The sequence below is a fragment of the Phocoena phocoena genome, chromosome 12 (assembly GCF_963924675.1).
Source record: "Phocoena phocoena chromosome 12, mPhoPho1.1, whole genome shotgun sequence".
NCBI lineage: Eukaryota > Metazoa > Chordata > Mammalia > Artiodactyla > Phocoenidae > Phocoena > Phocoena phocoena.
Window position 1 is genome coordinate 67,184,962 of NC_089230.1, and position 21,632 is coordinate 67,206,593.

The following is a 21,632-nucleotide window of genomic DNA, read 5'->3' on the forward strand; positions in this document are numbered from 1 at the left end:
TACAAAAACTGATGATCAGACATACCTCTTTGACAATAAGGAACCAACATGTATCGTGCACTTGTCTTCAAGGCCTTGTGCCTGGGTGAGGGGAGGGGGCGGTGACAGATAAAGAAATGCATGGGAAACAGCTTTCAGTCATTAAGAAGCTTACAGTGGCAGCGGGCATGGTTCAAAGGAGGGGGAGATTCCAGCATTTGAAGAGTAGTGTTATTTATGGTAAATTCTGAGCAATGGATAGGTATAATTTCAACTGGGGAGGGAATATTAACATGGAGAAGGAAAGCTTGGGTGTGTCTAGGGAACAGCGAGCAGACACTCCACCAAATGCACAAAAGTCTTGGGTTCTCATCCTTCTAGTTCCACGACCCTGGTGTCAAGGGTCCTTCCAGGTTCATTCCGCTTAGAATAAACCTGGGGAAGAAACTGGACGGGTCTGGTCTGGGCCGTGTATGTCAAAGATAATCAGTGTTCTGGGCTGTGAGTAAGTTGAGACAGAACTCTTTGAAACCACTTTGATTTGGTTCAATCTTTTTGTAAACCTCAGCAGAAGGGAGAGCGTGAATTTGGAAAATGGAGAGCTGCTGAGTTTCAGGGAACCAATGAGGCAGGAAAATGATGATAATAATGTTAAGCTCAGTGATGTTTGAGAACCTCCGCCTGTGTGCTGACATTGACGGAGACCAGGAAGCCAGGCGAAGGCGCTATTCCAGTGGAAGCTGAGGAGTTTGGTCTGGCAAGCAAGTGGAGATGTCAAGTAAAAAGTTATAAACACTGGTCTGCGGCTGGAGGCAGGTAAAGATTTGGGACTACCCTCCCTAATGTGCTCAATGAATGAAGCTATCAAGGTGGACAAAACTCCTAAGGAGAGAAGCGGAAGAGAGAAGGCCTGCAAACGAGAGCTTGGGAGTATTTATTTAGGTGGGAAGAGAAGGGTTGATCAGAGAAATGGAAGGAGAACCAGAAGAGTGTGTCACAGATGCAGGAAGAAGGCATACTCTTAAGTGGAGGAGGGTAGGGCTGGGGCCAAATAATAACCACAAAACTTGAGAAGGATAAGGGCTATGAACAGACGTGGCAAGATGGAGTCCAGAGGCTAGGTGGGATAAATCATGCAGGTAGATGGCCTTCCGTGGCAAAGAAGAGAGACTGTTCTCTCCAGTATAAGAGGTTTATGTCGGTAGAAGGAAAAGCGTTCAGAGAACTGCTATTTACAATGGAACACTGGACTTCCCTGGTGGTCCGGTGGTTAAGACTCCGCGCTTCCAGTGCAGGGGGTGTGGGTTCCATCCCTGGTCGGGGAGCCAAGATCCCATAAGCTGCGTGGAGAAGCCAAAAAAATAATAATACCATGGAAGACTATTTTAGACTCTTGTTTACTTGGAGGACTTAAAAATAACACTGTGGCATACCTTGTGTGGGTGAAGGTTGTGGTCTCAATGGTGCGTTCCCCAAACTCTTCAGTTGGAACTGGGGGGCGTGGTCCAAGAACAGAGTCTATAACCCAGCTACCAGGTCTGTGGACAGAGCTTGGGGAGCAGCAGTCTCGAGGACTCGTGCCGTCCTCCGTCTCCATACATGTGGGGTGGACGCTGCCGGGCGGGAGCGCGGCACCTGCCTCAGCCACCACAGAAGACGGGAGGACAGACATTAAAGCAACTGCACCGGGACTTCCCTGGCGGTCCAGTGGTTAACGCTCTGAGCTGCTACTGCAGGGGGCGAGGGTTCGATCTGTGGCTGGGGAACTAGGATCTCGCATGCCGCACAGTGTGGGCAGCTGCGTTGTGTAAAGGATGGCATATCGAGTGCCTTCTCTGTGCCTGGGTGAGAGCGGGACGTAGGGTTCCTAATTCAGTTCTCACATAAACCCTGCCAAGGTTGGAAGGATTTCCCCACAGAAGAGTGCTGCCTTCCATAAGTGTGTGAACACATCAGGTATGTGGACTTTGCATGAAACAATTCATTTCTCACGGTATTTTCAGGGAAAAGTGATTTATTTCCTTACTTAGATGGACAGAGAAGGGGCTGAAAATAAAACCCAAATTGGCCTGGGTTGTGCTGAAACATGCCGGCCTGGAGTTATCCCTACACCCAGTTGGAACCTGGAATTAAACTAGAACACGGGGTTGGCTCCTTGAGGCTGGAAGCTGGCCTGTGGGACGTGCAGCCATTCAGAGGGTCCTACCCACCCCCAACTCCCCACCAGTCCCTAAGAAATGTGACACAAGTTAAAATGGTACCCACAAGGAAGGCTGTGTGCCCAACATGTGTCTGAGGGCGAGTACACTGGTCTATCTGCACTGAGAGCTAAATCTGGTGCGAGAAGGGCCCTACATTCCAGCCTGTCCAACCTCCAGAGCCATCGAAGAGTGTCCACACCTGTAGTATAAATACATTCCCCACTAGCGGATTGACTAAAACACTCAGTCCTCACCTTCAGACCTGCAGATGTCATCATGGAATGGCATTCGGGTCAACCCTTGAGAACATTACGTTTGGGGTTTAAAAGATAAATAGAAAAACCAACCTCAGGTGTAGGAAACCATTGATGAATCTAAACTGGCCAGGTTTATGATGGCAAATGCACTTCGCCTTGTGCATTTAGCCCAAGGCATCTCACACTTTAATGTGCCTATGAGTAACCTGGAGACCCTGTTAATAAACTTTTATTTTTTAAACTTTTAAAATTATTTATTTTGGCTGTGCCGGGTCTCAGTTGTGGCCCATGGGATCTTTAGTTACGGCATGCGGACTCTTAGTTGTGGCATGCATGCAGGATCTAGTTCTCCAACCAGGGATCGAACCCGGGCCCCCTGCATTAGGAGCGCGGAATCTTACCCCCTGGACCCCCAGGGAAGTCCCTGTAGACCTTGTTAAAATGCAGTTCATCATTCAGTAGGTTTGGGAGGGGACCTAGGATTATGCGTTTCTAACAAGCGTCCTGGAGACATCAGTGCTGCTGGTCTGCAGACCATATCTCAAGTAGGGAGGCCCTAGAGACCACCTTCCCTCATTTAAAGTTGAGCTCAGATGTCACCTCCCCTTTGTGACTTTTCCTGACATCCTCTTCCTTGCCCAGGCTTAATTTATTTTTAACTCACCTGTGTTTCCAAAGCATCTTATGCATTTGTGCACTGACGCACTTCCTCTATGTTGTGATTATTCTCCTTAATCCATGCTTCCCAGCCCTGGTTTAGTCACCTGGGGAGCTGTTGAAAAAAATCTCAGTGCCTGAGCCCATCCCCAGAGTTCCTGGTTTTCTTGTACTCACAACTCTTTTTTTGGTTTTTGTTGTTAATAACATTAACTCTTTTTTAAAGGCTGGTACTAAAGTCTGAAATAAATTTCTCTGGGAGAGTTTTGCATAGTTTGCAAACTGGGTTCCCTGGGATACAAGGGGCTCTCTGGGGGTGCTTCAGGGTCTGCTCTGGGGGAGGACCGTGGGAGATAGGAGAGCAGGAATGAGCAGAGTGTGTGGGGACTGGGCTGTGGACCCAGCCAGAAAGTGAGGGAGGGCACTGAGGGAGGGCATCCTCTTCCCAGCGATCTGTTCATCCCAATCTTGGGCAAACAAACCAGCCCAACAGGGATACTTAACCTACTATGAGCAGGTGCTTTTACAGGAACCCAGTCCTTTAATCCTTCCAAGGATCCAGTGAAGTAGGGTTTAAAGGCAGTAAGAGGTAAAGATGGCAAGTTACAGGCCAGAAATGGAACTTCTGGCCCTAAAATCTTTTCACTTTTTACGTTTTCCTCCTATAAAGCTCTGGGGTCCGAGACACAAAGGGCCCAAGGGAAGTTTCCATCTTCTCCTATCAACATTCCTCCCATCAGTCCAGAAGGTACCTAGCCTCCTGGCATGGGTGGAATGGAGGCCGGGGGTGGGAGGGACAGGCAGGCACCACCACCCACAGAGCTTTGGTTTTCTGCTCTGACATCAGATTTGCCCAAACTGCTGGGAGGAATATTCCAACCCCAGGTCCCGGTCCTCCGGTTGCCAGACTCTTCTAGCCTCCAGCCTTTATCCAGGTCCTCCTCCCGTCACCTTTCCTTTTCCCCCAGAGAGCACCTCTTCTCCCCCATGTCTGCGCTGCCGTGGCATCGGAAGGGCTGCAGAGTGGAGCATGGCCACGAACCTCTCTCCTTCCTCCTGTGAGCAGAGAGAGTACACCTGGGTGAAAGCTGTAGCAGAGGATGTAATCACAGAGGTAACAAGCCCTAGAACGTCAGCTCCAGGGAGAAGGGTTTTTGTCTATTTTCTTAGCTGCTGTATCTCAGGGTACATAACGGTGTTTGGCACATGTTAGATGCTCAGTAAGTACTGACAGAAGGAATTAATGAAAGCTACTGGGTTTTTTTGTTGTCGTTCTTTTTTTTCTTTAATTGAAGTATAGTTGATTTACAATGTGTTAGTTTCTGCTATATAGCAAAGTGATTTTGTTATACATAAAAAATATGAACGGTTCACAAATTTGCTTGTCATCCTTGAGCAGGGGCCATGCTAATTTTCTCTGTATTGTTCTGATTTTAGTATATGTGCTGCTGAAGCGACACGAAAGCTACCGTTTGTAAGTACCCACTATGCTCTAGATGCTGTGCTACACACAGATTATGGTCATTTTTCTCTCCAAAAACCTTAGGCGTTTGTATTTGTTTAATTTTAATTTCACTGTTTTCCTTGATTATTTTCTTTTTTTAATTGAGATGTTGGAGAAGCAGGAGACAGCTGTGCCTCAACTATTGCAAAAATGTAATAAACTTCCTCAAACTAAGATATTCTTCATAGTTACACTGTTTACACATAAGGACACAGGTATATTTTTTACAGAACATTTTTTTTAACTCTCCTGTTTGTAGAGAAATTGTTTCAAAGATATTGCCTTATAGCTTTGCAATTAGAAAAAAAAGATGCTTTACTTACGTCATGTCATTTGCTCTTACCTGTTGCAAATCTTATTCCTGTTCAATATGCAGGCAGGAAACTAGAGATTAAGTGAATGCATTTTGCCAGCTGTGTGCCCTTGAGTAATCTACTACCCTCTGAGTTTTAGTTTCTCCATTTGAAAAAAAAGAAGGTGATAATTTTGGCCTCTTGGGATGGGTGTGAGGACTGAGTTAAAGTGTCTGAAGTACTCAGCCCAGTGCTGGGCCAGAAAAATAAGAAGTAGACAAAGGAGAGGAGAAGGAAGAAGGAAGAGAAGGAAAGGAGAGGGAAGAAGGGGAGGAAGAGCGTTGCCAACTTTTAACTTTGCTAGATGAAAACATTTAAAACCACCCCATAGGGCTTCCCTGGTGGCGCGGTGGTTGAGAGTCTGCCTGCTGATGCAGGGGACGCGGGTTCGTGCCCCGGTCCGGGAAGATCCCACGTGCCGCGGAGCGGCTGGGCCCGTGAGCCATGGCCGCTGAGCCTGCGCGTCCGGAGCCTGTGCTCCGCAACGGGAGAGGCCACACGGAGCTTTTGGGGACCACCTTTCTAGGGGGATGTCTCGCCCTTCATTTTGCAGATAAAAAGACCCGGAGAGGTTGAGTAACAGGCATCATGTGAGACAGCTAGTTTTTAAAGGAAAAGTGCCTGCCCAGATATCCTCTTCTGCTGGTTATAGAATTCAAATTAGTTAATATGCATCGAATTACATGCAGTTGGTGACAGCACGTGACCTGGGTTGAGACTTGTCACTTTGGCTACAGATTTCATCCTCTCAGCCCTCTGACCCACTGGGACACCTGTGAACACCCAGACTGCACAGGTTCTCTGTGAAGTTGGAAGATGACGGCCCACCTCTCAGGATTCTTCACTGAATCATGCTTTTCACTGAGCATCGTAGAGTATGTTTCTGGCCTCAGGAGAAGTCCTTTGAAAAAATTTGCTTGGCGTCACTGAATACCATCCAGGTTGATGCATTTGCTTTCAGTGACTTGCTGAATGTCACCTGCCTCAGTTTCAATTAGACTCAGCTACGAGCGACAGAACATGGGCTTAAGAAGAAAGAAGTCTGGAAGTGGCAGTCCAGCGTGGTATAGCAGCTCTGCTCCATGCAGTCCTCAGGGACTGAAAACTCAGGCTCCTCCCAGCTCATGGCGTGTGGCCCTAGAGTGTGACCCTTGACCTCATGATCTAAGATGGTGGCAAGAGCTTTAGCCATCATTTCTGCCACTGGAGAAGCAGGAAGCTTAAGGGGATAAAGGAGAAAAAGGGCATGCTGGCTAGCTTTCAAGGAAAGTTCGAGGAGGCTGCCACACACTTTCCATTGGCCAGAACTTGGTCCCTTGGTCACATCCACCTGCAGAGAATGCTGGGAAATGTACTTATTCTGAATAGACATATACCTAGCCCCAAACAGGGAAGTCTGGAAGAAAGGGAAAGCATAGAGCGTAGGAAAGAGCAGTTCCTGCCATACTAGGCAAGAGCACACCCACCGGTTTCCATTAAGCACCAGCTGGGAATTGTGAGGAAGCTCATATCTGAGAACGAAATACTTAGCCTTTGCCTTCTCCCTCCCTGCCTGTCCCTCCCTCCTGTTCTACCTCAAGTGTGAGGCGGAGAGAAATGGGGCTTTCTAAAGCATTGTGGTAATGCCAGGAGCTTCTGTTACAGCTGAACTCAGAGAGACTTGGAATGTTTCTGTGCCTAGAAATAGGGCCTGGGCAGTGAGTCCCCACCGCTGTTTATTTTAGGAGAGGGTAGGGTTTCTCCCTTTCCCTCCAGCTCTGCCGATTTGGGGGGCAAGCAATGGGGGTGGTAAATCTGAGCAATTCTCCTTGGGGTAGACTGCGGAGTCCCAAAGCCCCCAATTCCACCGGCTGCCCCCTGTCCTCTGCACACTCTAAGGGGAGATTGATCACCAGATTCAAGAGGGCAGCACACGGCCTCCAGGGTGATTCACCTCCTTAGTTGTCTTCCCAGGAGTGGTGGAGTGTTTGCCCAGTTACCCCCATCCTCATCGTCAACAATAGTACATTGTTTTGAGATGTCCTGCTGGCTGAAGGGATATAAATGTGATCACAGAGGAGAGGAGAGGTTCTTCTGAGTTTGAATATTTTTAAGAAATCGAGTCAGTAAGCACATATGATAGACATGTATTGAAAATAAGAAGAATACCGGAGTGAGATAAGTAGCTGGAGTTCTTTCTTAATAAAAGAAAAAAGACTACATTTAAAAACAACATTGTGAATAACAATGTGTCACTAAATGAGTTACTAGTCTGGACAATTTGATTCAAGTTACTGCTTACCTTAAGGCCGTAGTATCCAAGAACAAAGGTATCTGTTGTCTTCTACCAAATTATCCGGCTCTCGTCTATTGAACGTTAGTCAATAGTCCGCATGAATATGGACATCTAAATAGTTGGCATGTCTAGTCATATCTGTATTTCTGGAAAAGCTACCTTTTAATAAACAATTATTACATAACCTACAGCTGACAGTTTTTATTGGACATGATTTACATGCGCTGACCTTAAGTGTACCGTGCAATGAATTTTAGTGTATATAACCTTTAACCCACCTTCCCGTTGAAAGATAGACCATTTCTGACACCTCATAAAGCCTCCTCGCATCCCATTTCCAGTCAGTCCTCATGTTCACCTCCCCATGACCCGACAGCTAAGGTTCTGTATCACCGTTAGATTTGCTCTGTCATTTCTAAAACTGCATATAAATGGTAGTATAAGGTAGGCACCCTTTCATGTTTTTTCACTCTACGTAACATTTTTGAGATGAATTCATGTAGTTAACATGTATCTGTAGTTCATTCCTGTTTGCTGCTGAGAAGTAGCCCATTGTTGGAATAAATTGTGATTTCTTTATCCATTCTCCTGTGATAGATATTTGGATTGTTTCCAGTTTGGAGAAGTAAAGCCTCTTATAATAATTAAAATAAATAAGTTAAATAAACAAATAATGACTTTATAACTCATAAGCAAAGAAACTGGCAGGTGTGCAGGTGTGTGTGCCTGACTTAGCAGCACAGAAACACGCTCATCAAGAAGTCCCTGGACTACATCGACAGATGGATGGATAAAGAAGATGTGGCACATATATACAGTGGAATATTACTCAGCCATAAAAAGAAACGAAACTGAGTTATTTGTATGGAGGTGGATGGACCCAGAGTCTGTCATACAGGGTGAAGTAAGTCAGAAAGAGAAAAACAAATACTGTATGCTAACGCGTATATATACAGAATCAAAAAAAAAAATGGTTCTGAAGAACCTAGGGGCGGGACAGGAATAAAGAATTTGTAGAAGTTGGTAGGATGAAGCAAAATTCATGCAGTTTAAAAAAGTTGTTATCTATCAGTTGCAATCAAATGAAGAAAATAGGCTTGGTTTGAAAAGGCATGTCTACAATTTAGAGATGAGGCAATCCTGATGGGCTTTTAATTGTTCCATTTTACGGTGGAGAACATCCCTGGGCTCTTAGTTTCCTTAGCTGTAAAGCGGAGGCACTAATTCCTACCTAGCCGACCTCCTAGGGTTGGTGTGAGAAGCAAATGAGAGAATGTTACCTTAAAGCTGTAAGGGCAAGGTGGTGGTGGGATCTATCACAGCTTCACAGTTTTCCCTTGAGAGACTACAGTGGAACATTTTACATGTCGCACACGCTTTGTTTATTAACTCATTTACCTCCCTAAGAAGTAAGTGCAGTTGATGTCTTTCCATTTTGCAGGTGAAGAACTTGAAGCCTGGGCAGGTTTACACCCAGAAGCCACCCAGGTATACATGGCAGCACTGGGATTTGAACCCAGGTCAAACTAGCTCAAATCCGAGCTGTTACTATTGTGCCATCTGCCTTTCTAAGCACTTGTCATCATACCTCCTCCTAGCCGCCCACTGTACAGTAAATGTCTTCATCCACAGCCTTTCTTTCCTCGTGGGAGGGTTGCTATATTCAAATTCTTTGGCATGTTATCTACTAGATGTAACAGAAGGAAGCTGAAAGTTTGCCTAAAATCTTAATGATTTCCCTTTTTGGTCTTCCTGGAGGTTTGCACTGAGACGGTTGAGTCAGCCGTATTCTTGGGGTAAACTTTGTATTTGCAAAACAATCAAAACCTCTAACCAGCTGGAACAAAATCCAGTGAGCTCCTACATGTGGCTGCCTTTCTAAGGACACACAGCGTGGTGTCCCACGGAGGTGGGAAATGCCCCATGGCATTGACTGCTAAGAAGAGAGCCTCTCCACACCCAAGGCATTTGGTCATTTACTCAATGTCTCTGTCCTCAGTGCCTGGACGGTCTGGACTTGCTTCTTATAGAATCCTAAGGTACTTCAGGGCCCACCTCCTTCTGTCTGAGAGGTCGTGAATAACCGAGTTGGGGAAGCCGTTTGCAAGACTGGGTGTGGACAGGCGGGGATGGGCAGCCCAGCTTTCCTTTTTCCTTTCCATTTAAAAATTACTAGGTGGCAGGGGGGAGGGATAAATTCAGATTAACAGATACACACTACGATATATAAAATAGGTAAACAACAAGGACCTACTGTATAGCACAGGGAACTATATTCAGTATCTTGTAATAACCTATAATGGAAACGAATCTGAAAAAGTTATACATATATATACACACATATGTATATGTATAACTGAATCACTTTGCCGTACACCTGAAACATTGTAAATCAACTATACTTCAATTAAAAAAACAATTACTAGGGACAACCAGTTAACGCCTATAAATGGACCTGAAAGTAAAATGTGGTTTTTAAGCAAACGAACCATGTCTAAAAATTATATGCCCCTAACAATGAGGTTTCAGAGCGTGAACTGTGAAAATTCTAAAGTTAGATGAAACTTCATTCAGCAACTCCTGAAACGACTGACTATACGCTTCAAGAATCAACTGAGAAAACCACTGGCATTGCTCTCTTTTGCATTTTCTACAGAACAATTAGAAGCAGGAGTCACGGCTCCAATCCCACAGTCACCAGGGATTGGCCAGCTCTATCTCCAGCACTGACTAAAACCAGGAAATACTAGTTGTAACTAAATGGAACCAATAAAACAAGAACCTCCTTTGACTTTATAGCCACTTGGAAAAAGCAACTAAAACCAAATAACCCATCTGGATCCATCTTCTGGTGGTAAGTGAGGTAGGTTAACCTGGGGGAGTCCCAACACCTATGCCCGCTGGAAGAGTCATGATTCTGTACACTTGGGCCACCAACGGTCAAGGGCTGCAATCCTCCACACACCTGTGATGTTCACCTCTGAGCTGTCCTGGGTGGTCTCCCGGTGGGGTGGCAGGGTGATTGCAGAAGCCCCCAGAGAAATCCTAACCCTAACCCTCAGAGGGCAGAAGGTGGACACAAATCTACAAAAATCCTTTGTGTCACTGACTCTTAAAGATCTCCAGTGGCTTCTCTCTCCTTAAAGCAAGGAACCAAATCATTTGGAAACATGGCAACAAATGAATACACTCTGAAGTTTGCTATTTAAAAATTTTTTTCAACGGATTCAAAGAAAAAATGGAATTTATGTTAAATTACTTTAAGAAATTATATGCAACCAAAGTTAATCTGTGAGCCAAGATAGTGACATGCTGGGACTTCCCCGGTGGTCCAGTGCTTAAGACTTCTTGCTTCCCCTGCAGGGGGCACGGGCTTGACCCCTGGTCAGGGAACTAAGATCCCACATGATGCATGACGGAAAAAAAAAAAAAATGGAAAAAAAGGAGATAGTGACATGCTGAAAAAGGTTAAATAGTGAGGGGGAGCAGAATAGGGCACCCCCAAATAGTCCAATTTGACACGTGGATTATTTTGAGCTGAAGGTAATCAAGACCCAGCAGACTAAGGGAAAACTTTTACCTTTCCCTTAACTGCCTAAAAGAATTTAGATAACAGGCCTGGTCCTGAAAGAGAGATACTACCAGAGATAACGTTTTATCTGAATGACCTATCTTCATGGCAGGGTGAACATCTGATACGTCAAACACCTGCTCTTCTTATCTTCTTGTGAATTATCCTCCTCCCCTTTGAAGACCCCGGGCCCCTATTCCAATCCTTGACTCAGGACGGCATATAATAAGCCTCAGTTGCCCAACTTGCCTTTAGGTCTCAAATTTTTGTGGGACTCTTGTCAAAACTAAATTTGGTTTTCTCTTGTTAATCTGTCTTATGTCAATTTACTTATTAGACCAGCCAAAGAACCTAGAATGGAAATTTTTGCCACCCCTAGAATAGTCATATATTAAATTGCCCAACTGTCCTTTTCTGTTGTACATTTACCCATGAGTTCATTTTAAGCCTCTTGTTTATTTTGTCATACAATTAAATTACATTCTTTTCTTCAACAGTTGAATAGTTCCAAATGTGACTTTTCATTCAAAGAATTCATTCTTACCATCGCCAAAAACCCTCTATTTCATTCAAATGAATCAGCTCCTCTAATTAGCAGGAAATAATCTAGAACTAATTAACTAGAAGATCTGAGTTGTGGGAACCCTCTTGCACTGTTGGTGGGAAAGTAAATTGATACAGCCACTATGGAGAACACTATGGAAGGTCCTTAAAAAACTAAAAATAGAATTACCATATGACCCAGCAATCCTACTACTGGACATATACCCAGAGAAAGCTATAATTCAAAAAGACACATGCACCCCAATGTTCATTGCAGCTCTATTTACAATAGCCAGGTCATGGAAGCAACCTAAATGCCCATCGACAGACGAACGGATAAAGAAGATGTGGTACATATATACAATGGAATATTGCTCAGCCACAAAAAGGAATGAAATTGGGTCATTTGTAGAGACGTGGATGGACCTAGAGACTGTCATACAGAGTGAAGTAAGTCAGAAAGAGGAAAACAAATATCGTATATTAACACATGTATGTGGAATCTAGAAAAATGTTACAGATGTTACAGATGAAACAGTTTGCAAGGCAGAAATAGAGACACAGATGTAGAGAACAAACGTATGGACACCAAAGGGGGAAAGCAGGGTGAGGGGTGTGGTGGTGATGGTGGTGGGATAAATTGGGAGATTGGGACTGACATCTATACACTAATATGTATAAAATAGGTAACTAATAAGAACCTGCTGTATAAAAAATAAATAAATAAATGAAATTTAAAAAGATCTGAGTTGTTATCAAAATGCCTTGGGAAACATGTTAAGTAAGATAATAAAATCACTTTACAGAACAGCCAGGAAGGGAGAAGAGGGTATAGAGTCAATGGAAAAGCACAGGCCCTGGGATTGAAAGCACAAATTTTCCTATTTATTAACCACGTGTCCTGGGGAAAATAACTTAATGTCTTGGGGCCTCAGGTTCCTCATTGATGAAGTGGAGGTAGTAACCTGCTATGCCTGCTTCCAGAGCTCATTCTTGGGACCAAATGAATCATGTAAAAATGTTTCGTAAATGCCAAAGGACCATTCAATTGCAAACTACAATTATTCAGTAGTTGGGTTGCTTTGGAGACAGCAGAAAAAGTCCTCGTGTTTTACATTCAGCCCTCAGACCACGTAATGCTGCTGAGGGAACCCCACATTTGCATGCCCTCTTCTAACCCAGCAGACCCCCTAAGGGGTTCCTCATGGTTTCTGTGGCTTTAGGCCTGGATTGATCTCATAGAATTTCCTCTTTTCTCCACAACGATTCCCCTGGAGCCATGACAAGCATATCACAGTCTATCAACAAGAAACTAGGCAACTTTTTGCGAAGTTAGAATTGAACCTAGAAGCCTATGCATTTCGGTTAAAAACAGACTTGGAAACAAATAAAAAGTTCAACAATTTTGCTATGATTCCAGTAGAGGGCGACAGTGCCGCGGTGACTCTCCCACAGGAACTGCAGTGTAATTCAAAGGTTAACAACACACAGAGCCTGCCTTCCTTCTTTCCTTTCTAATCAGATGATTATAGTCATAATTTTAATACCTCTTTGTAGAGAAAAGACATGGCTGAAGGCCATTATGCATTCATCTGCACTTCCCAAACACTTCCAGAATGGGTCTGCATTTTTTAAATCACAGGATCCACTAGGGCATTTGGAAACAGCAACAAAGGCATGTAATGTGTTCAGTCTCCGGATGCTTCACACCTGTGGCCACCATTGGTGGCAGAGCCAGCATTCACCCTGTTTTCTTTCTTCCTGAATCAGAACCTGGGGGTTGTTCAAGCATCTGTCCCATTTCCAGTCCAGAAGAATGTCCTGATTAGTCTAAGCCAATCAGAGCATGTTTTAACCTGGTAGATGTAACTGGTCCAGGGATGGACTTAGGGCTTTACTTGGCCCAGTCAGACTGAAGTGTAGGGCTTATCTTCTTTGATCTGGGAAAAAGTTTTCCCTCTTTCTCTCCCACTGGATATGAATGAGGAAACTTGTTGCTATTGGCAGCCATATTGTAAGGGTGGGTAAGATGGCCAGAGGAAAAATAAGGAGGGAAGGAAATAGCCCAGGTTTTTGGTGATGCCACTAAATCCAACAACCCTGTCACCTAGACTTCTTGTCTTGTGAGATAATACATTTCTGTTTAAACCTGCTTTGGTCACGCCTTTATTTTTTGCAGATACCATACGTATATGGATTAATGAGCTCCCTTCACTTTTCCCAAGGCCACCCACTGGGTGGGCTGAAATAGTGGTTGAGAGCAACTACTTTGGACTATTTTTTATCTTAAACTATCTATTGGTTTTCCGTGGGTCACTTGCTGAGGATGTTGTTGCGTATTATTTCTGTGATATTACCCTTTTCGTTAACCCAGTGCTTTAGAGATACTTGTTATTTATTCCTAGTCCTAGATGGATCTATAACTTAGAGGGGTTATCTCTAAGTGAGAGATTGCAGTACAGTAAGTCAAAACATGTACAAAGTCACCCAATATGTCCATGACTGTGCTGAAAATACTGTGTACTTCATAAGTGCTCTTCTCATTTGTAGTGCTAGCCTGATGCAAAAATTCAGGTTATCTAACATAGCAAACTATGGTAGTTTTAAAAAACAGAAATCTTTAGTGCTGTCTTACTTCATTCTCTTTTTCTTTTTTTTATAAATTTATTTATTTACTTTTGGCTGTGTTGGGTCTTCGTTGCTGTGCGCGGGCTTTCTATAGTTGCGGCGAGCGGGGGCTACTCTTCATTGTGGTGCGCGGGCTTCTCATTGTGGTGGCTTCTCGTTGCAGAGCACAGGCTTCAGTAGTTATGGCTCGCGGGCTCAGCAGTTGTGGAGCACGGGCTTAGTTGCTCTGCAGCCTGTGGGATCCTCCCGGACCAGGGCTCGAACCCATGTCTCCTGCATTGGCAGGTGGATTCTTAACCACCGCACCACCAGGGAAGTCCCTGTTCTCTTTTTCAAGGTTGGGGGATTATACATGTGTTTTTTCTTACTGATTTTTCATTGCTAGTTTATATTCATAACTTCTAATGAGTTTAAACCAAAAACCACATTTTAAAAGCCTCTTGTGGCTCCTGCTGGAAAGAGCTTACCAAAGCAGGAAGTAGTGGTTGCCTCACAGGAAGGAGACCAGGGGGCCCAATATTCCAAGGATTTTGGCCAAGTGTTTGAGGGATTGTTCAGAGAATCATGAGATAAATGGTCTAAGCATTCATGAAACAGTTATTATTTTGTCATAATTATGAGAAATAAAGAATCAAAAAGGAGGGGAGTTCCCTGGTGGTCCAGTGTTTAGGACTTGGTGCTTTCACTGCCATGGCCAGGGTTCAATCCCTGGTTGGGGTACTAAGATTCCCCTGCAAGCTGTGCAGAAGAGAAAAAAAAAAGAAAAAGAAAAAGAATCAAAAAGGAATGTAATTTTTCAGCCAACAGTATACAAAGTCTTGTGCTGAGTAATGTTGTGATTAAAAGATGTCCTTAGAGAAAGAAGACCCATACAGTATATGGGAAATAAGTAGCCAAATATTTTAGGCAGCAGAAAATGAAATGCTCAAGTTAAGAGGTATAGAATAAGTGTTATCAGTACACAGCGAAAAGGGCTTAGAATGAGCTGTTGTGATCAGGAAAACTTTTTTATGGAGGAAAAGAGTTAAACAGGATGGTTTGGATGTGGATGAACTTTCAAGGTGAGAAAATTGGGGCAATTATGGTATGGTGTTTAAAAAATTAAATCAATACTAGTCATAAATAATTTTTGTTTCAAGCATTGTTGTTAAAGATTTTCCCAAGATGTATTAATACATGAGGATCTGAAATTGTTTATAATATTTTAGAATATTTTGAAATTAAACTTAGACAAAAATGTAAACAAATTTATACATTATCTTCCTTAGGAAATAAAAGCATTGGGCATTTAATAGGTTCATTTATTCATTTACTAAATATTTATTGAGCACCTACTGTTTACCAGCTAATGTTCTAAGTGATGAGCAAAACAGATATGCCTCACTGATGATTAAAATCTTAGTCAGGGATATCAACAAGGTCTGTTCAGATCACAAGATTTACACTGTTAAAAAAAGTCAACTCTAGGTAACCAGAAGCTTCCTGTTAATTTAGACTTCCCACAAATCATGCAAATTTCAGTATAGATGGTGGGTAGTCTCCAGATAGCCTATTGTCATTGCTATATTAAATAACTTGAATTAAATAATCTAAGTGCTTTTAGTGGGATTGGTGGTTCAACAGGGAAGGGGCCACAGGGAAATGACAAAGAGAGTGCACATTACAGATGGGCTTTAAAAGACCTAGGGATCAAGGACTCTGACCTGAATTGAAATAGCGATGCAGAAGGGGGTGGATGCTCGCCATAAATACCACAGCCTTCTCAACATGCCTCAGATTAATGGTCTGACTGACATTTTGTCCCCTCTCTCTTTAGTCTGGATGCTCTGACCGACCTGGAATGTTTAGCTCTACATATAAAGTGGGCCAAGGAGGAAAGGGGCCCAGTAAACCCCAGCAAAAGGGGTTTATAGGAATAGAAGTTGCGATTCAGGTCACTGCTACCTGATTCCTAAGATGGAAAGCAAAACTGGGGAGTTTGGCAGACTGTTGAGTGTTCCCCCCAGTTTATTCTCCTTTTTTCCCATAGCGATGGAGTTTTAGCTACACAGAAGGTGACTCAGCTAGAGGCTGCATTTCTCAGACTCCTCACAGCTAGGAGTGGCTACGTGGCCAAGTTCTTGCCAATGGAATGTGAATAAAAGTGATGAGTACAGGGGTTTCCCTGATGGCGCAGTGGTTGGGAGTCCGCCTGCCAATGCAGGGGACACGGGTTGGTGCCCCGGTCCGGGAGGATCCCACATGCCGCGGAGCGGCTGGGCCAGTGAGCCATGGCCGCTGAGCCTGCGCGTCTGGAGCCTGTGCTCCGCAACGGGAGAGGCCACAGCAGTGGGAGGCCCGCGTACCGCAAAAAAAAAAAAAAAAAAAAAAAAAAAAAATGATGAGTACAGCTCTTGTGTCACTAGTGAAAATGCTTGCCTTTCATTTCTTCTCTTTGCCTCTCCCGGTGGCCTGGGCCACAATCTTAGAGGCAACCCAATTTTAACCATGCATCTAAGGACCACACGCTAAGAAGGAGCAACAAGACAGAAAGGCCATCATATGGAGCAGATACCCCCATCAGCCTGGACTATTTGCCTCTGAACTTTTACTTTTCTATCTTATTTGTTGATCTTTAAATGTCTTGATTACAGCAGCAGCTGAATTTGTAGGCTAGGCAATACAGTGAGTAATACACTGTTGTATCAGGGATGCTTCTTGTCATTGTTTCAACAGACTCCTTTCCTTTGTTCTTTTACTTATGCCTAATTCCTAACCTGGCAAGGTCCAGTCCAATCCATGCTGGGAAACCACATTTAGGCACTGAACTCAGAGCCAGAGAATTATTGGTGGGCATGTAGCTAGAGAATGTACTAGAGGGAGCAACTCGAAAACAGTTAATGTGGGCCTGGGGTCATCGTCCGGGAGCAGTTGGGAGCATGGTGTCTGAAGCTGACCCTCTCAGTCAGTGAGTGCCTATGGTGTGGAGTGTTGGCTGGTTCTGAGGGCGGCAGCCAAGGGGACACTTGCAGAGCCTAGAAGAGGCAATGAGAAAGTAAGCGAGCCCCAACTGCCTGGTCCTTTCTCCGTGGAAGAAGTTACTACCCTGGCTGCCTTACGTTGATGTAGGGAAGGGCATGATGATTGAGGAATAAAAAGGGGAGTGGGAAAAAGAGGAGACTGGTGTACTGAGTAAAGGGAAAGGAGGGTTTGGTAAAACAAAACAAAACCAAAGAAAGAAAGAAAGAAACCAAAAAACACAGTGGTTTTTAAAATTGGTCTGGAAATCCAATACTTGGGTAAGTCAGTCTGGATCCCCAGTAAGGCTTGATTCTGCTTCCTAACTCCTCTGCCTTCCTGAATCTGGGGGCTGGCCCCAGCTGGTTCTCTCAGGCCCATGTCCTCTTGACAACTCCTCCCATGTCTGTGTCCTGCAGAGAGGGCACAGATACTCTACAGCAGAGCCATGTGGTGTTAATGGGAAAAACATTTTTTTATTAAGAGCACTTACAAGCAGGGAAGTAGCAAAATGCACATGGCTTTCTTAGCCGTCATGATCCCCCTGAGTTGGGTTGGGCATGGTTGGCCAGGGCCCTCCCAAGACAGGGCCCTTGCCCTCTGGTTCTGCCATGGGAACTTCCTGGTAGAGGAAGAAGTGGCCTTGTTGGGAAGGCTCAGCGGCTGGTATCAGCCTGTTCCTCCCACAGAGCTAACCCAGACCTACTGAGCCAGCTCTCTGCTAAGCTACAGAGAAAAGGTTAAGAAATGCATGTGTGAGGCCATCCGGATTTGCTCTTTGGTTATGTCCAGGCTCCTGGCCCCTGGAGCTAGTCCAGGGTCCTCCATATAAGAAAGAAAGACATTTTCTAATCTGAGCATCAAAAAGCCATTTAGGGACTTGCCTGGCGGTCCAGTGGTTAAGACTCTGAGCTTCCACTGCAGGGGGCACGGGTTTGATCCCTGGTTGGGGAACTAAGATCCCGCAGGCCACACAGTGCGGCCAAAAAAAAAGCCATCTAAAGTCTCCCTCAGTGCCCTCGTGGCCTGAGGTTTTTCATGTACTCAACTCCAGAATGTTCCCTATTTGCTACTTTGGCTCTTCAGATCAGCAAGTCACTATCAGTTACGTATCTAATCGTGCTTAGCTTATATTGACCTCTGGAGACATCACACATTCTGCCTTTATTTCTGTATGTTGAACTGTTTCCAACATGTGTTTATTTAAAGTGCTTTAGGCTGATTTATATAAGAGGATTGAATCATGACTCATATAACTATAAAATGAACATGTGTCAAAGATTTTGTTTAACTCATTAATTAGTGAGGGGACCAGTAGGATGTTATAACTGGTTCAAATGAAGATTTGATTTACAGAGATTTATATTTCCCAGTTGACGAAAGGAATAATTTGCATAGCTATGGACAGGAAAGATATGCATTACTCTCAGTTTTCTACATGTTAATATCTACCTTTCACAGAGTCGTAAAATAGCCTGGTCAAAGACAATCAACCCTCCTACACTGTTGGTGGGAATGTAAATTGGTATAGCCACTATGGAGAACAGTATGGAGGTTCCTTAAAAAACTAAAAATAGGGCTACTATATGATCTAGTAATCCCACTCCTGGGGATATATCTGGAGAAAACCATACTTCTAAAACATACATGCACCCCAATGTTCATTGCAGCACTATTTACAATAGCCAAGACATGGAAGCAACCTAAATGCCCATTGACAGACGAATGGATAAAGAAGATGTGGTACCTATATACAATGGAATATCACTCAGCCATAAAAAAAAGAATGAAATAATGCCATTTGCAGCAACATGGATGGACCTAGAGAATTCTACGTGAAGCCAGACAGAGAAGGACAAATATCATATGATATCACTTATATGTGGAATCTAAAAAAATGGTAAATGAACTTATTTGCAAAACAGAAATTAGACTAACAGACTTAGAAAACAAACTTATGGTTATCAAAGTGGAAAGGCAAGGTGGGGAGGGATAAATTAGGAGTTTGGGATTAACATATACACACTACTACACATAAAATAGATAATCAACAAGGACCTACTGTATAGCACAGGGAACTCTTACTCAATACTCTGTAATAACTTATATGGGAAAAGAATATGAAAAAGAATAGATATATGTATATGTATAGCTAAGTCACTTTGCTGTACCCCTGAAACTAACACAACATTGTAAATCAAATATACTCCAATATAAAAAAAAAGAAAAAATACAATAAAAGAACATATTTACCACTCTCCACATCAAAACAAAACAAAACAAAAACAAAGATAATCCAAACCACATCCCTAGAGGATCAGAAAATCCCTGGAGGGTTCACTGGACAAGACTTAGCCTTCTGTTGAAAGGACCTCCAGTAATATCTTTTGCCCATTTCAAAGTTTGACAGCTTTTCCTGACAGTCTTCCTTCCCCTGTGATCATACATAATTTCAAAGAAAGATTATTCTTGATCAACAAGATTATTCTTTTTTTTTTTTTTTTTTTTTTTTGCGGTACGCGGGCGTCTCACTGCCGTGGACTCTCCCATTGCGGAGCGCAGGCTCAGCGGCCATGGTTCACAGGCCCAGCCGCTCCGCGGCATGTGGGATGTTCCCGGACCGGGGCACGAACCCGCGTCCCCTGCATCGGCAGGCGGACTCTCAACCACTGCGCCACCAGGGAAGCCCAAGGTTATTCTTGATTACTGAACTAGGTGCGTCAAGAGTGTTAATTCACCAAAGAGGCCTCCTTCAGCCTGCTTTGCGAAAATCTAGAGCCATAGAGTATTGAATGATTCCAAATAAACTTCGGCCTGGAAATTATAAGGAATCTTAGATTGAACTTTTAAAAGCAACTTTTATTTGCTATTATAGGGGAGCAAAACTTGCCACCCCAAAATGTCTCTCTTTGGCACGCGGATTATTTTGAGCTGAAAACCATCAAGGCCTGAAGGACTCAGGAAGAACTCTTGAACTTCCCCCTAACTGCCTAAAAGAATGAAGTTAGAGGACCTGTTCTGGGAAGGGAGATATCACCGTAGATCACTGTAGTATGAATTAGGTGTATGGACAGGAAGGATCCTAGCAAAATCTGTTTGTTAAAATTCCTCTCTGTGTCCCATTGTCTCTATAGGACCCAGCAAACATTTGTTTACCAAATATTTGCTTTTTCATCTCCAAGTGAATTGCCTGTCTCCCCTTTGAGGTCCCAAATGAGCTGCCTGCAACATCCTCTTTCATCTTTAGCTGAAGATGGTATTTAAGGTGAGGGTTTAAGTCATTTTGGTGAGTTACTCAATTTTCCTGGGTCTCTCCCATGTATACATGTTATTAAACTTTTGTTTGATTTTTTCCTGTTGATGTGTCTCATGCCAATTTAATTCTTAAACAATTCTAGGTTCTTCTGGCTGGTTTAAGGTAGGTACCTGCAAGTACCTATATATTTGGGTGAATTTCTCTTCCTGAAGTTTCAAAAACTACCCCAAAGACCTGCCTGGAAGTGACCTTCCTTGCTACCTGTGATGCTGGATCCTATAAACTAGTCCCAGGTCAGTTTTCCTGGGAGGACTTTGTAGCCATTGGCTTCATAAGTACAGCCAAACTTTGTTCTTTAAAATGGCTTGTCACCCCTAGTTAACGGAACATCATTCTCAACTACACCATTCCAGGCAAGGCCTTGATTGTAGAATTGATTTTTCCAATTATATTCTGGTAAAAAAGAAGACATAGTCTTTTTTTTTTTAAATGTTTTTTAATTTTGAATTAAAAAATGTTAATACAATTTTAAAGGTTATATTCCATTTACAGTTATTACAAAATATTGGCTATATTCCCCATGTTGTACAATACATACTTGAATACATATTGGGTCTTATACCCAATAGTTTGTACCTACCAGTCCTCCCCATTTTTGCCCCTCTCCCCGCCACCGATAACCTCTCAATTGTTCTCTATATCTGTGAAGGGAAGATACACGTGTGTGTGTGTGTGTGTGTGTGTTTGCATATATATATATATATATATATATATATATATATATATATATATATACTTTTTTTTTTTGGCCGTGCTCTGTGGCTTGCAGGATCTCAGTTTCCTGACCAGGGACTGAACCTAGGGAACAGCAGTGAAAGCCCGTAATTCTAAACACTAGGCCACCAGGGAGCTCCCTGGGAAGGCATATTGTTAGTGACCCTATGCCACTATATTGCCATGGGAAGTAAGGATATTGTGTAAGAGTTTCTGAATTCGGAGGAGGGGAATTGTGTCAGTAAGACTTATATATCTTTTTTTTTTTTTCTTTTTTTCTTTGCGGTACGCGGGCCTCTCACTGTCGTGGCCTCTCCCGTTGCGGAGCACAGGCTCCGGATGCGCAGGTTCAGCGGCCATGGCTCACGGGCCCAGCCGCTCCGCGGCACGTGGAATCTTCCCGGACCGGGGCACGAACCCGTGTCCCCTGCATCAGCAGGCACACTCTCAACCACTGGGCCACCAGGGGAGCCCCATATATCATTTTTAAGTGTCTCATTTTGGTTTACAACAGCAGAATTTACAAAATTATTGTGAATTACAGATAGCATAAGAAGAAGAAGAAAGGGCTTCCTTACATATCCAGGAAATAGAACATTAACACAAATCAACAATATTCCAAATAACTTCAATAACA

General features: G+C 43.6%; 1 non-coding gene across 1 annotated transcript; it reads right to left on the reverse strand.

Annotated features, from left to right (window-relative positions):
• Positions 1 to 4,448: 4,448 nt before the first annotated feature.
• LOC136132377 (U6 spliceosomal RNA) lies at positions 4,449 to 4,554 on the reverse strand. The gene has a single exon (XR_010656457.1). It is a non-coding gene; the product is annotated as a U6 spliceosomal RNA (small nuclear RNA).
• Positions 4,555 to 21,632: the final 17,078 nt, after the last annotated feature.